The following is a 13,823-nucleotide window of genomic DNA, read 5'->3' on the forward strand; positions in this document are numbered from 1 at the left end:
TTGAGTAAATCTAGATCCAAATACAAAAGAAAAACCTGCTTGAGATAACGAGAAGTTGGACACCTCAATGTAGGATTTGGTAGAAAGTATAATTTCTTTTTGTACTGGCTTCTAAGTACATTCATTTTTGTGCCGAATCAAACTTTTTTATGTTGGCCTTACTTAGCGCTGTTCCCAAGTTTCTTGACGTCATTAAATCAAACCAGCGACCAACTTGCTCACAAAACCAAGCAGCCGTTAAATAAGATTCCGGATCAAATTTATCAACCAAAAATCTTATTGCACTTCCAGTTGCATGACTAAGAAGGTCTGAAGCAAATAAAACTTTCATCTTATCAAAATTTCCAAGATTAATACTCTTGGGAGAAAGACGAGGCTGGAGTTTGAGCTCCCGATCTCTTTGGAATAGTATTAAATCTTGAAAGGGCTGATACTCCCCTCGTAGATGAGGGGAGTTTATACGTAGAGACTATGTCTATTGCCAGTGTGATATCTTGGCCATTAGTAAGATGGTTACGCAAATTTTTTAAGAGATGAGGAAAAAATGAAAAGATCCTTCAAGTAAGAGACGGGATTAGGAATTTTATTCCTATTGATTAAAATTCATATCTCCTTCTAAACTCCTTGATTACAAGGACCCATATCTGATGTTATGTGGGTGACTATCAACCCGGACTTATGAGCAGAACTTTCTATTTCCTTTAAAGCCAAGACGACATCTTTTTTATTGAAACTCGATCCAGTAAAATGGTAGGCAACGACCTGCTTCCAACGAGTTATGACTCCAACTAATGCAAATACTAGAGCATGTGTGGCCAACTCATCACTTGACGGCTTAAGGGTTTCGTCAATCGCAATACTACAATACTTGTTGCTATCTTCCATGGTTTGGGTCTTCAGTTGGAGCAGACTCATTACAGTATGGAGGATTCCTGGTTGAAAATCGATGCGCTTCAGGTTTCGCTGTAGAGTCCGATTGCTTGGAAGTGGATACCCATGACTAATTAACATTTGATAGCCACTTGTCTCACAGGCTAGCCTCAATTGGAGAGATTTCTTAATCGTCTTATCTGACCATGCCCTCACTTTTGAGGTCTGTCTCAATAGATTTATCTGGTCTGAGTTGAAAATATTTATGAGGGAATTTTTCAGATAAACATATGTCTCTTCGCATTTACGGACCCTAGTATCTCTTTGATGAGTTTTTTTCTTCAGCTCCACAATCTTTTCCTTTCCAACTTCTAGTTGAATTTGAAGAGAGTAATTCACGTATTTTACCTTTTTCAATTTTTGCAAAAGCTCTATAATAGATGTAATAAAATAATCATTACCAATAGCAGAATAGATAACGTAGTCAAGAAATATATAATCCTACCTTGATATTTTTTAATATGAATATATTCCTCAGGATGTGCTGGAAAACTTTCATCAGATTTTTGTATTTTGATATATTTAATTTGTTAATTGCTGTTACTTTTTAAAAGTTGTTCCTAGGTATAAAAAAACATGCTTTGCAACATTTCAGTACCATAGAAAAAATATTTCATAGTTCCAGAAGCATGAACATTCATATTGATATTCTTCTTAATAATATGATTTTTAAGCGTAAGAATTCAAATACTGATTTGAATAATTTACCTATTAAGCAGATGTTTCGAAAAGTGGAACCTTTAAAAATAAATTTTTAGTTTAGGTAATTAGATAAAATAATTTTATGATGCAGAAAATTGATATATCATTATCGATAAAATGCCCAGCATCATTGTTAACTTCGATGCTAATGACAATTTAAAGTAAAAATTAAGTTTTTTGAGAATAATTGAACCTTTTAATACTTAAATTTGCTATATATGTTGTCAATAATCACGTATGAAGTGTTATGTGTCATTCTTATTTTTAATTACTTTTATTATGTTGACTTAGGGAATTTTTTGAATAATTAATGTACCTTTTTTTATATAGTTCTTATCTGTATTGATCTTTTATTATTCTATGAGTATGTACCTATTTTACCTTTTAGTCCCTTAGAGATATATTTAGATAGTGTATACTTGTACCCCTAATAAAGTAGTCATTATTGACAACTCTTTCTCCGGTCTCTTGCTCTCCGGTTGTATTTGAAGTATTTTAGGAACACTACTGTTTTCTTATCTAGCCAATATTCCTTTTCAACTTTTTTCAAAAACACCGCCATAAATGAGCAACTTTACTACCTACAGGAGAAGTAAATAGTTATCACTTAAATAAGTATTACCATTAGAAATAAAATAGAAGTTATCCATAATTTGATAAATTATGGATCAAAATTATTCTGGTTGGACAATAATGGAACTCAAGCGAGAACTCGTAAAACGAGGTGCTAGAACTCATGGGAGTAAATTACTTCTGATTGAGCATCTCCAATCATATGATAGAAATGATGACTTTGGAGGATCAGTAGTTCAAATCACTTCATGTTTTATTTCCTTATAATAATAAATTTGATTGATTTACTGCCCCCAACAATAGCTGACATGAAATGCTGCAACGACAGCAACCTTAAGCAATCTATAGTTATCTCAATGTTACTGTTCTAGTAACATTGAGCAAGGAATACTATAACTGTATAGTTGATAATATTGTAGAGAAAAACGCATGTAAGGAGGAGGGGAAAAAAAAGACATATGGTATCATTGTTTAAAATACTGATGTGATTATCATCTGCCTGCTTTATTATGATTTTTGAGGGTATAACGAATGTATTTATTAGCAAAATGTTTAATGAAGATATACTACGTATAATTGACTTCGACGTTTTTTATCCGTTACAGTAGATTTGAAAACGTCACACTCCATGAAATTGTAATTCATTATGAACCTTATTCTGAGAATAATAGCTAATGAAACGACAAAGTAGAGTATTTGAAATATATTTGAAGCTCAAAGTTTAAAAAAGAAGGCTTTAATTAAATATAATCTACATACTAAAAAATAAACCATTAAACATTTAAGTTAAATATACAAAATTAAACAATTAAAATCATATAACTATTAATAATAATAAATTATAAATAAAGAATATTGAAATAATAGATTGATCCAGATAATTTTTTCTTGTTCTAACATCGGAATTCAGTTAAATATGTCATAACTTTAGGTTGCAATACACAAGCGAGACGTGGAGTATAATCAAAAAGATAATCACCCCTCTTCTTCATGTGGAAGTTGCTATATACAATTGTGCACAGGATAGACATATCTCTACCGATGAGATCTAACTAATTATTAATAATAAAGTAAATGTCCAAATCATAAAATTAGACAATAAATATATTAATAAAAAAACGTTAGAAATAAATTCATCGTAAAGATTTAGAGCAAAAGCTAATTATGTAGTAATGTCCGGCGATATTACTCCCTATTAAAGAGCATCAAAAAAGATTTTCTCCCGTTATTTAGGTATGCTTATATAACAACATACTATTATCATGAAGGATATACACAATTGTTAATTATAATGCAACACCCAATGTAACTACCCTTGTTGTTGTGACCATTTAAACAGTTGTTTTTGCCTTTTATGAGTTTTCTGAACACCACTTCTTGGAGCCCATCAACCATAGCTAAGCCTTAAGTGATAAAAAAGTAATATTTATTGACTATGTAATATTAGAAAACCTAATTATCATACTCAAGTCTTAAAGCGAAGTAAGTAGTCTCAGACAAACTTTTTGCAAACCATCCAAAGCTACTACCCCCGTTGTTGTGACCATTTAAGCAGTTGTTTTTGCCCTTTACTGAGTTGTGTATCATAATTCTTGATATGTTTAGCTAAAATAGAATCATATTTTATGGTTAGATTTAAAAAAAAATTGAATACTTACTGTGAGATAGTACAAAATTCAGAGTTCCATTTCGATATTCGTAAATACTTTTTACTGATAACTTGATCGTCATTTGGTGTGGATGACTCAAAACATTTTATATGTATTTCTATAAATGACATCAGTAACAACATCCTCCATTAATTTAATGATGGTTCCTCGGGAAGGGATATGTTTACCCTTGTATTTCTCCATAAATTTTTTGAACGTAGATGATTAGCAATGGATAAGGTTATATTACATGCAATAAGCATCGTTGTGAGATCAAAGTTAAAATCTGACTTGATGTATTCATCGTCAAATTGATTTTATAGATGAATATCCATACTCTTGTTATGAGATGAGGATAATGAGTGGCGTGTAATTCTAGACAGGGGACTAAAGGCACATTTATATCGACAAACCATCTGTTTCTCATCCGGTAAGTATTTTCCAAATTCCTAGGCCTCCACTTTCAGAAATCCAGACAGAAGGCGACGTTATTTTTTGCATTTTATTCAGTTCTCTATCGACTATCCCCATATGTCTATAAGTTATAAATTATAATTTATAAAACAAAGGAAGAATGTTTCAGCCTCCTCGTGTAGAAGAAAAGTGAGAGCGATTTTTAGACGCACTTTCTGTTGTTTTTAATATTCCTTGGTAGAGTAAAGCGTATAATGCTTTTGCTAGGACTAAAGCATTAAAAGATAGTGGCACATCAAAGACTATTTCGTCATCATTTTTATTATTTTAGTGGAAACGAGATGCATTTTACCCACTAGGGTGTGTTCATGAAGCAACAGCTGAGTAGGTAAATAATCAATCATTTTTTTAATCCTAATTTTCCAAATTTAAAAGTAATAGGCTAATTGAGTAATAGTAATACTTATAAGTAATAGCTAAGACTGGGACTATATAATTGAGGGATTACGACTTCTTTTTCACTCGCACAACTTATAGACACTAGTAGCTTGGAATTATAGTGACTAATAGTTATTCATTACTCAGGAGAAGGAGGTATGCGAGAGAAAAGAACTGGAGAACTCCCTGGATCCCAAAGAAAGTGTATTCAGAGGGATTTCGCGCAATGGATCTTCCTAAAAAGCATTCACAAAGATGATATAGAGATCCACATTCGTCCAATGGTTTCAGGCGAGTCAAACGCCTTCATCTCCTTTCTACAACGTCAGGTTCCGTTCAAGGGATATTTCTTCTTCCTTCCTCACTCCCTGTATGGGATAATATCTCCTTGTAGAGAAGAATCCTTGAGAGGACAGATACCCTTCACATCAACATCTGCGATCTGTGTCACTTCTCACCTATTGACTCATTGTCCCTACCTTCAAGAATACATCATTTTCTACAGATCTCCTACGGGCTTATCATTGACTTCATAAGAAACAGGAAGCTCCATAAACAACACTCCAACTTAATTAAAAACTGTGTGTGACTCAGAAACAGAGAGAGTTACTCAATATTTCCCTGCATCCTCAACTCCTTCATTGAAGTCCGTGTGTCCATTCCTACTTTAACTCAACACTGCTTCGTCTCTAAGAAATCTATTTCATTTTTGAGAGTCCTTCAGTGTCCTTGATGTAGATCATGCAGAAATAACTTATCTTTATCACATTTACATTAATTCTATGTATTAGGTGGAGTCCGTGATGTAGGGTGTACATGGTCAATTATAGAAGCTGGACTCTTTTCTCACTCAAAAATAAGTTGAAGATTAATCTAGAATCTTAAAGATAATATGACTCTTTATTCTCTATAGTTTAGACTGTAAATCATATTATATTCTGCTATTACATATAAATAGTTATTGTATCTTGTATGAAATCATCATTAACATATATTAAAAAACGAAAGACTTTCATTAAGAAAAAAATGCTTTTTTATTTCAAAGAAATAGTCCCCTTCTCCCCTTCCCCTTATAAGTTGCCTTCTCCAAATCTGTCAATACAATCTACGAAGAAGACTGTCTTGATTTAACTCAACCCCATTTGGGAAATGAAATTGAAGGATTATTCTGTGTTAACTCTTTAGCCTTGTCATCATCAATTCTATCATTCAATCCAATACCAAATATAGTCAATCCATATGTATTGTTATTAGTAATTTGTATTGTATTGACTGTCACTCCTTGGCAAATTGGATCTATGAAAAGTGTTACTTTGTCACTCCCAGCATGAAAGAACAGGTCATTGTGATAAAGTGGAACTTAATTACATATAAGCAGTGATATTGATAATTAATTGTAAACATTATTTCAGTTTCATTCCACTCTTAAAATATAGTGAGCGTTTTATGTGATAAAAGACCTGAATAAATTCAAATACCAACTATGTACAAGGGTTGCGTTAAGCTATCAACCTTAAGGATTAAATGTAGTACAAAACTTAAATATTATGTTATTTGATGTAATTATTTAATTAAACTCAACTATTTTAAAACTAGTACATTATTGAAATAGAATCGACAAAAATTTAAGATTCTCTATTTAATTTAGCAATTGCGTTTAGAACAATATACTTCATATAAAATTATCTTCTCTGTTTTGGTTTTGATATATTGTTCAACTGTTAAGCTATAGAATGTATCTTTATTTGAAAATTATCATCTTCATTTTCAATGGTATTTAGAATTGTTATACAGTTCCAGCTTCATAGATCTTATAGGGGAAGGTACAAACTACATATTAGATAACCATTGTCTTTTTCTAGTTAGTTCTCTTGCATTTTTTGGAAACAACTGAATGTTTTCGTGACTTTTTTTTTTTTTTTTGTATTTGGATCAAGTTCGGCTCATACATCTGAGCACGGAGCATCCACTCATGATGAAAAAGAAATGAATGTAAGTTGAACAACAACAAAATAATCTAAAAGAGAAAAGGAGGACAAACTATTTGGATTTAAAAAAATATCTCAAAGATTAGTTTTAAATAATTAAAGTAAATATGCCCTATTAATAGCTCTATAGGATTCATATTGAGTTTGTAAAATCAATTGACAGAATTTTGTAAAATTGTACTCAGTCAATTTGTTCCCTCTTACCTGAAGTCCTTTCTTATAGTTATAACTTATAAGTATAGTTGATAATATTGTAGAGAAAAACGCGTGCGAGGAGGAGGGGGAAAAAAATACATATGGTATCATTGTTTAAAATACTGATGTGATTATCATCTGCCTGCTTTATTATGATTTTTGAGGGTATAACGAATGTATTTATTAGCAAAATGTTTAATGAAGATATACTACGTATAATTGACTTCGACGTTTTTTATCCGTTACAGTAGATTTGAAAACGTCACACTCCATGAAATTGTAATTCATTATGAACCTTATTCTCAGAATAATAGCTAATGAAACGACAAAGTAGAGTATTTGAAATATATTTGAAGCTCAAAGTTTAAAAAAGAAGGCTTTAATTAAATATAATCTACATACTAAAAAATAAACCATTAAACATTTAAGTTAAATATACAAAATTAAACAATTAAAATCATATAACTATTAATAATAATAAATTATAAATACAGAATATTGAAATAATAGATTGATCCAGAAATTTTTTTCTTGTTTTAACATCGGAATTCAGTTAAATATGTCATAACTTTAGGTTGCAATACACACGCGAGACGTGGAGTTTAATCAAAAGATAATCACCCCTCTTCTTCATGTAGAAGTTGCTATATACAATTGTGCACAGGATAGATATATCTCTACCGATGAGATCTAACTAATTATTAATAATAAAGTAAATGTCAAAATCATAAAATTAGACAATAAATATATTAATAAAAAAACGTTAGAAATAAATTAATCGTAAAGATTTAGAGCAAAAGCTAATTATGTAGTAATGTCCGGCGATATTACTCCTTATTAAGAGCATCAAAAAATATTTCCCCCCGTTATTTAGGTATGCTTATATAACAACATACTATTATCATGAAGGATATACACAATTGTTAATTATAATGCAACACCCAATGTAACTACCCTCGTTGTTGTGACCATTTAAACAGTTGTTTTTGCCTTTTATGAGTTTTCTGAACACCATTTCTTGGAGCCCATCAACCATAGCTAAGCCTTAAGTGATAAAAAAGTAATATTTAATGACTATGTAATATTGGAAAACCTAATTATCATACCCAAGTCTTAAAACGAAGTAGTCTCAGACAAACTTGTTGCAAACCATCCAAAGCTACTACCCCCGTTGTTGTGACCATTTAAGCAGTTGTTTTTGCCCTTTACTGAGTTGTGTATCATAATTCTTGATATGTTTAGCTAAAATAGAATCATATTTTATGGTTAGATTTAAAAAAAAATTGAATACTTACTGTGATATAGTACAAAATTCAGAGTTCCATTTCGATATTCGTAAATACTTTTTACTGATAACTTGATCATCATTTGGTGTGGATGACTCAAAACATTTTTATATGTATTTCTATATATGACATCAGTACCAACATCCTCCATTAATTTAATGAAGGTTCCTCGGGAAGGGATATGTTTACCCTTGTATTTCTCCATAAAGGTTATATTACATGCAATAAGCATCTTTATGAGATCAGAGTTAAAGTCTAGTATTAAGTCTAAGAGTTGTATTCATCATTAACTTGATTTTTTAGATGAATATCCATTCTCTTGATATGAGATGAGAATAATGAGTGGCGTGTAATTCTAGATAGGAGACCAAAGGCACATTTATTTCGACAAATCCGACAAACCATCTATTTCTCATCTGGTAAGTAATTCCCAAATTCCTGGGCCTCCTTTTTCAGAAATCCAGACAGAAGGCGACGTTATTTTAGGCCTTTTATTCAGTTCCCTATCGACTATCACCATCTAATATTATATTAATATTGAATAATAAAGGCGGGAATGATGACGTTCATGATTCATAGAAGAAGATGTATATTATTTAATCAATCATGCCATAAGTATTTCTTCTCTTTTGCTCGCACGCTTTTCTATTCTTACCAAAATTATCACCCTTAGTTATAAGTAATTGTTAAGTTTAAATGGTCACAACAACGAGGGTAGTTACATTGGGTGTTGCATTATAATTAACAATTGTGTATATCCTTCATGATAATAGTATGTTGTTATATAAGCATACCTAAATAACGGGGGGAAATATTTTTTGATGCTCTTAATAAGGAGTAATATCGCCGGACATTACTACATAATTAGCTTTTGCTCTAAATCTTTAAGATAAATTTATTTCTAACATTTTTTTATTAATATATTTATTGTCTAATTTTATGATTTTGACATTTACTTTATTATTAATAATTAGTTAGATCTCATCGGTAGAGATATGTCTATCCTGTGCACAATTGTATATAGCAACTTCCACATGAAGAAGAGGGGTGATTATCTTTTTGATTAAACTCCACGTCTCGCTTGTGTATTGCAACCTAAAGTTATGACATATTTAACTGAATTCCGAGGTTAAAACAAGAAAAAATTATCTGGATCAATCTATTATTTCAATATTCTTTATTTATAATTTATTATTATTAATAGTTATATGATTTTAATTGTTTAATTTTGTATATTTAACTTAAATGTTTAATGGTTTATTTTTTAGTATGTAGATTATATTTAATTAAAGCCTTCTTTTTTAAACTTTGAGCTTCAAATATATTTCAAATACTCTACTTTGTCGTTTCATTAGCTATTATTCTGAGAATAAGGTTCTTAATAAATTACAATTTCATGGAGTGTGACGTTTTCAAATCTACTGTAACGGATAAAAACGTCGAAGTCAATTATACGTAGTATATCTTCATTAAACATTTTGCTAATAAATACATTCGTTATACCCTCAAAAATCATAATAAAGCAGGCAGATGATAATCACATCAGTATTTTAAACATTGATACCATATGTCTTTTTTTTCCCCCTTCTCCTTGCACGCGTTTTTCTCTACAATATTATCAACTATAAAGATATCTCAATTATGATTTTTTTAACATTACAACTTATCTGAAAAAATTTCTACATATAGAAGCTTTCCTTCACCAAAATATGGCCTTACTTGGTACTATTTAATCAAAATAATATTATCAAGAAAATGTCTTAATGTTAGTTATAATTTATTGTATGATACAAATAGCATTAAATATTAATTTTCATAATATAAAACTTTGGTTACGAATATCAATCAATATACAAGGTGGATATAACAAATTGTAAATAGCATGTGTGTAAATTAAATGCAAACTATAATAATTTTTGCATGAGGCTGTAGATGTTCATTCCTTACATTCGATAGTGCTTAAAAAGTACATCTAATCATCGTTAGACCTGAGATACAAGTATATATCTTCTATTTGAAAGAACATTCAAGTATGACGTCTTACTAATAGACCGGAGACCGTAAGTATAGAAAAGCACAATGAAGATGTTTTGATGGTGCAAATAAAATATGTAAAGTATACATTAACGGAGAATAGTAGAAACGGCAAAGAATAATCAAAATAGTCTAAATGATTTAGTATTAAAGGGTGTGAACGTAAATACAAAGTCATGTGGATTCAATATATATCGAAGAAATCAAAGCTGTAGAAGATTGTGGAACAAGAGCCAAGCAAGATTGTGTAGACAGTGGTTTCCAATTTGCTCATAAGAATGGGAAAGTTTGCCCTTCAAAAAGCGTCGAATGCACAAGATGTAGTAACTCTACTTATAAGTTATAACTATAAGAAAGGACTTCAGGTAAGAGGGAACAAATTGACTGAGTACAATTTTACAAAATTCTGTCAATTGATTTTACAAACTCAATATGAATCCTATAGAGCTATTAATAGGGCATATTTACTTTAATTATTTAAAACTAATCTTTGAGATATTTTTTTAAATCCAAATAGTTTGTCCTCCTTTTCTCTTTTAGATTATTTTGTTGTTGTTCAACTTACATTCATTTCTTTTTCATCATGAGTGGATGCTCCGTGCTCAGATGTATGAGCCGAACTTGATCCAAATACAAAAAAAAAAAAAAAAGTCACGAAAACATTCAGTTGTTTCCAAAAAATGCAAGAGAACTAACTAGAAAAAGACAATGGTTATCTAATATGTAGTTTGTACCTTCCCCTATAAGATCTATGAAGCTGGAACTGTATAACAATTCTAAATACCATTGAAAATGAAGATGATAATTTTCAAATAAAGATACATTCTATAGCTTAACAGTTGAACAATATATCAAAACCAAAACAGAGAAGATAATTTTATATGAAGTATATTGTTCTAAACGCAATTGCTAAATTAAATAGAGAATCTTAAATTTTTTGTCGATTCTATTTCAATAATGTACTAGTTTTAAAATAGTTGAGTTTAATTAAATAATTACATCAAATAACATAATATTTAAGTTTTGTACTACATTTAATCCTTAAGGTTGATAGCTTAACGCAACCCTTGTACATAGTTGGTATTTGAATTTATTCAGGTCTTTTTATCACATAAAACGCTCACTATATTTTAAGAGTGGAATGAAACTGAAATAATGTTTACAATTAATTATCAATATCACTGCTTATATGTAATTAAGTTCCACTTTATCACAATGACCTGTTCTTTCATGCTGGGAGTGACAAAGTAACACTTTTCATAGATCCAATTTGCCAAGGAGTGACAGTCAATACAATACAAATTACTAATAACAATACATATGGATTGACTATATTTGGTATTGGATTGAATGATAGAATTGATGATGACAAGGCTAAAGAGTTAACACAGAATAATCCTTCAATTTCATTTCACAAATGGGGTTGAGTAGTTAACCTACACTTATATTTGTTAAATTTAAAAAATATATATTTACAAAATAGTTACAAATTTTTGAAATTTACAAAAATATATTTTAATTAAATTAATGGAGACTTTTATTATAGATTATAAGGAGCATTTTGAACTTATACTAGTAAAATATACAACGCACTTATTTCATCACTTCCATTTATTATGTAAGGTAGGTATATTATACAAAAAAAATAATAATCTCGGGATAACTATTTTATGATTATAATAGATATATCTCTCAAAAATAGATCTTGTCAAAATGATGAACAGTACAATATACTAATAAATTCTTTACATATAGAATTTACTTATATTTTAAATTTTAAATTATTACTCAAAATTTAACCAAGTTTAAGTTATTCTTTCCAATTTTTGTTAATGGTTAACAAAGTTTATCATTGAAGTTATGCAAAAATTTTATGAAAACTATTGATTTATTAAAATTTACATATTTCTCAAAAATAGATCTTGAAAAATAATTAACGGTACAGAAAGATAATAAATTCTTTACATATACAATTCATTAATATCTCTAAATTTTGATACAATTATTCAAAATTTAACCAAGTTTAAGTTATTGTTTCTAATTTTTGTTATTGGTTAACAAAGTTTATCTTTGAAGTTATGCAAAAATTTAATGAAAACTATTGATTTATTAAAATGTATATATCTCTCAAAAATAGATCCTGTCTATAAAATGAACCGTACAATATGCTAATAAATGGACTATCCGTTTTAGAAACATATAAGTGAAGTTTTCAGACTGCTATTACTTTGCACAATTTGATGTTATTTTTGCATTGAAAAACGAACGATTATGTTATGCCTTTATGATGTTTTAATATACTTAAATTTAATTTAGGTATTGATTGATAGTAAAGATTGTCAAAATTTATCTAGACTTTATATTCCACAAAATTCTCCATTAGGATTTGAAAATTAAATTAAATTTAGTTTAAATAAAATCTTATAGCTTGTATACCAATTTTATGCAATTAATGATTTACTTTACAGCATTTATAAGTACAATTATGTTATTTGAGGTTAATAACATATAATTTTTTCATATAAGTTTAATTAAAATTAGATTCATTTTTTGGCTCTTAAGGTTGTTATTATTGTGCTAAGTAAAAAGAAAGTATTTGGAATATAAGATATTCAATAAAATAAATATCAAATTAAATGGATCAAATTTTATTTAATTTTTAATTTATTCAAAAGTTTCTGAAAATAATTTATGCAATTGTAACCAAGCAACAAAAATAAAAACAATCTCTAACTTCAAAGTTGATGACATTGACGATTCACAAGAATATGTAATCAATTAATGTAGACACTCTAAGCAACATAATCAATTTAGATTTTTAAAATGTTAAGGAATAGTTTTTGTATTAACTTTATATCAGGTTTAAAATTACTTAGGTAATTAAGTTAAATTTAAAATTTTAAAAGTTAAACATATGAAATACATTTATTTTTGACTTTTTTGAAAAAAAAATTACGAAAACTTAATGTTAAGAATAAATAAGACATAAATTATGAAACATCCTATCAACACTCAAACCCTTTTACACATGCGTTATATATATATATATTATGAGATTTAGGGCTACCCATTATATTTTTGGATAGGAGTATTAGGTTTTTTTATTTGGTATTTTAATCAAAAAGTTTCATTTAAATCAATAAAGATTTCTTCTTCTCTTGCTAGATATAAATTCAAATACAAAAAAGAAAAAATGAAGACTTCTTGAGCATTTATGAGAATTTTAGCCTTTGAATGACACAATATACTAAAAGTAATAAATATTTAATTGACATATTATTTGTAAAAGACCTTATTGAGATCCACCATTATACAAAAAGATAATGCTCACTCTTTTATATCATTTTCGTAACATAGGATTTAAAAACTTCTATAAAACATAAACTAGGAAGAGTCCCAGAATAGGAGATATAAGAAGTCTATTTTTAATGTGACGCACAGACAATTGGCTACACTCTCATTGCTACATTTTTATTTCTTCAATTTAATAGTTACGAAGTTTTACAAAAAAAATACCCCAAAAAATTAAGTTGTGTATAGTCACACTGATAGATAAACAAACAGGCAGACAGACTAAATTACCATGAAATAATAAAAATTAACTCAATGAAATG

General features: G+C 29.0%; 1 protein-coding gene and 2 long non-coding RNA genes across 5 annotated transcripts in view; 1 reads left to right on the top strand and 2 right to left on the bottom strand.

The window, feature by feature from the left end:
• The window catches only part of LOC121131300 (two pore potassium channel protein sup-9-like), a 194,708-nt gene that overhangs the window by 17,911 nt on the left and 162,974 nt on the right, over positions 1-13,823 (bottom strand). The gene's annotated exons all lie outside the window — the stretch shown is intronic.
• On the top strand, positions 4,538-6,330 carry LOC121131307 (uncharacterized). The gene is made up of 2 exons (XR_005869014.2): positions 4,538-4,656; positions 4,854-6,330. It is a non-coding gene; the product is annotated as an uncharacterized lncRNA (long non-coding RNA).
• Positions 7,221-8,375, bottom strand: LOC139907419 (uncharacterized). The gene is made up of 3 exons (XR_011784016.1): positions 8,185-8,375; positions 7,996-8,131; positions 7,221-7,933 (listed from the first exon to the last, which is right to left on the bottom strand). It is a non-coding gene; the product is annotated as an uncharacterized lncRNA (long non-coding RNA).

This window comes from Lepeophtheirus salmonis, chromosome W (genome assembly GCF_016086655.4).
Source record: "Lepeophtheirus salmonis chromosome W, UVic_Lsal_1.4, whole genome shotgun sequence".
Classification (NCBI taxonomy): Eukaryota; Metazoa; Arthropoda; class Copepoda; order Siphonostomatoida; family Caligidae; genus Lepeophtheirus; species Lepeophtheirus salmonis.